Source organism: Impatiens glandulifera, chromosome 3 (assembly GCF_907164915.1).
Source record: "Impatiens glandulifera chromosome 3, dImpGla2.1, whole genome shotgun sequence".
NCBI lineage: Eukaryota > Viridiplantae > Streptophyta > Magnoliopsida > Ericales > Balsaminaceae > Impatiens > Impatiens glandulifera.
In genome coordinates this window covers 64,730,928-64,734,265 of record NC_061864.1, presented here as the reverse complement: position 1 = coordinate 64,734,265, position 3,338 = coordinate 64,730,928, and positions in this window count along the sequence as shown.

The following is a 3,338-nucleotide window of genomic DNA, read 5'->3' as shown; positions in this document are numbered from 1 at the left end:
GATGTTGCAACTGAGGTTTGTTTCTTGCTGCTCCAGGTGACTAACCGGTCACCTAGGAACTCGCAGGTTCCACTTGTACTCTTTCTATCGATCTTGCATCCTGCGTAATCAGCGTCTGAGTAGCTTATGAGGTTGAAGCTTGAGTCTTTTGGATACCAAAATCCCAATTCTTGAGTTCCCTTCAGATATTTTAATATTCTTTTGGCCGCAGTATAATGTGATTGCTTTGGATTGGCTTGGAATCTTCCGCATACTCCAACCGCGAATAAAATGTCAGGTCGGCTGACTGTTAGATAAAGCAATGATCCAATCATTCCTCAATATGCTGTGATGTCAACGGCTTGACCATCCTCATCTTTGTCTAACTTTACAGAAGGACTCATTGGTGTAGCCGCCTCCGCGCATGTATCCATTCCAAACTTCTTCAATAATTCGGTTGTGTACTTCGGTTGACTTATAAAGGTTCCGACTTCAATCTTCTTAACCTGAAGTCCTAGGAAGAAACTCAGTTCTCCCATCATACTCATTTGAAATTTGTCAGTCATTATTTTTGAAAATTTATCACATAATTTTGGATCGGTTGATCCAAAAATAATATCATCGACATAAATTTGAACAAGTAATATGTGTTCCTTTCTCTCAAATTTGAAAAGTGTTTTGTCAACTAAACCTATTGTGAATTTGTGATCAAATAAGAATTGTGTTAATGTATCGTACCAGGCTCTTGGAGCCTGTTTCAAACCGTAAAGGGCTTTGTTTAGCCAGTAAACGTGGTTTTCGTGTTCTGGATTTTTGAAACCTGGAGGTTGATTAACATATACCTCTTCATTTACTTTACCGTTTAGAAAAGCGCTTTTAACATCCATTTGAAAAAAATTGAAATTTTTGAAAGCTGCATATGCTAAAAATATTCTAATGGCCTCGAGTCTAGCTACATGGGCGAATGATTATTCAAAATTAACACCTTCTTCCTGTTTATAGCCTTGAGCCACTAACCGGGCTTTGTTCCTCGTAACTAAACCGTCTTCATTGAGTTTATTTCTGAATATCCATCGTGTTCCTATAACCGGTTTATTTTTCGGTCTAGGGACTAGGTACCAGACTTTATTTCTCTCAAACTCGTTTAATTCCTCTTGCATTGCTAGGATCCAATCGGGATCTGACAGTGCTTCATCCACCTTTTTCGGCTCAATTTGTGATATGAAAGCTGAGTTTTCATAGTGTTCCAAATTTTGTTGCCTAGTCCGGACGGGTGAGGATATGTTACCTATTACTAGTTCAAGAGGATGATTTTTGTTCCTTCTGAGGTTTATCCGAGACGTGTCTATCAAGCTTTCGGTTGGCTGATCAAGGTTAGACTAATTGGTAGGTTGAACAGAGTCAGACCTACCGATTTCTTCAGTCGAAACTGAAGAGTCAACTTTCTGCGGTAAGGCAGCTTGAACAGGCTGAGGTTCAGCATCAACCGCTTGGTCATTGACAAATCGTCTAAAAACAGGAACCTCGTCTTCATCATCAGAATAGATATTGAAATTTTCCATTATGTTGTGAAGGTCGAAGGGTAATACAATGTTTCGTTCAACCGATTCATCAAAAACAACGTGGGCTGTTTCTTCAACTGTTAAAGTCCTAGTATTGTATATCCTGTAGGCTTTACTTACAGCTGAATATCCCAACATTATTTCCTCATCGGATTTAGCATCAAAAGCGGTCAAGTAATTCTTGCCGTTGTTGTGAACAAAACACTTGCTACCAAAAATTCGAAAATACCATATGTTTGGAATTCGATCATAGTATATTTCAAAAGGGGTTTTGGAAAAACGTTTAGTTACTAAAGATCGGTTTTGTGTGTAGCATGCGGTATTGATAGCTTCAACCCAAAACTTTTGAGCAATACCCGTGTCAGCTATCATTGACCTTGCGACTTCCTTGAGAGTTCGGTTTCTTCTCTCAGCCAGGCCGTTTTGTTGAGGAGTTCTGGCACTAGACAACTCGTGTCTAATACCGGAATCATCAAGAAAAGTGGTTAAGCTGCTATTTATAAACTCAGTTCCTCTATCACTTCTGATTTTGTTTACTCGAATAGATTTTTCATTTTTTATTCTCAAAATTAATTTGATCAGGTTTGGAGTTGCTTGATTTTTAGAAGCTAGAAATGTCACCCAAGTAAATTTAGAATAGTCATCAATAACTACCATAGTATAATGCATGCCTCCTAGACTAGTTACTTTAACCGGACCAAACAAATCCATATGCAAAAGTTCTAAACACCGTTCAGATTGATAGTTTCCTTTACTTTTGAAAGATGATTTTATTTGTTTGCCCATTTGACATGCATCACATACTTTGTCTTTTGAAAACTTAACATTTGGAAAACCATGAACTAGTTCTTTGGAACATATAAAGCTTATTGTTTTGAAATTTAAATGGTTTAGCCGTTTATGCCAAAGCTAGTTTGGATCATTTCCGGCTATCATGCACACATGTTTTTCAAAATCAGTTTTCCAATTAACTTTGTAAATATTTCCCATTCGGTTACCGGTTAAAAGGATATCATTTTCCTGATTCTTAACTAAGCATGCATTTTTATGAAATTCAACTTTGTAACCCACACCACACATTTGACTTATACTTAATAGTTTAAAACGCAGTTCTTCTACCAGTAATACATTATTTATGGATAGGTTACCATGGACAATCTTACCCTTGCCCACGGATTTACCTTTCGAGTTGTCACCGAATGTTATGACTGCTCTGGTTTCATACTTGATGTTGGTTAGTAGTCCATCGTTGCCGGTCATGTGTATTGAACATCCGCTGTCCAGATACCATTCTGAATTCTTTAGCCGGTTGCTTCTCCTAGCCTGTAAAAGAAAATTATTTACACCTTTTTGGTACCCACATTCAGTTGGGTCCATGGTTGATTAGTCCCTTTGGGATCCAGACTTGAATAAGTTGGATCACTTCCCCGGTATCTGTTCTTATAATGTTTGGCTTAACTTTTTGACCATTTCTCAAGAATGCCTTATGTTGTGGTGATGAGTTTCTTTGAGACCGAGATCTGTTTGTTTTATTTCCTTTTCGGTTGGCTATCTTTCTCTCAGGATGAAGCCAGTTTTCTGATTCAGTAGGACTTACATACTTTAGTTCTTCTTCCGGTTTTATATCATGTTCTTCCTTATTTTCGGTTGTTGAACTTTTGACAAATCTTATGAATGGAAGATTGTCTTTCGTGAGTTTCATCCCGTTAGGTTGTTTTAATTCGTTTTGTTTGTTTGGTTCGTAGACGATACCAAATCTACATTTAGGATGTCTTTTATAATTACACATCTGTTTTA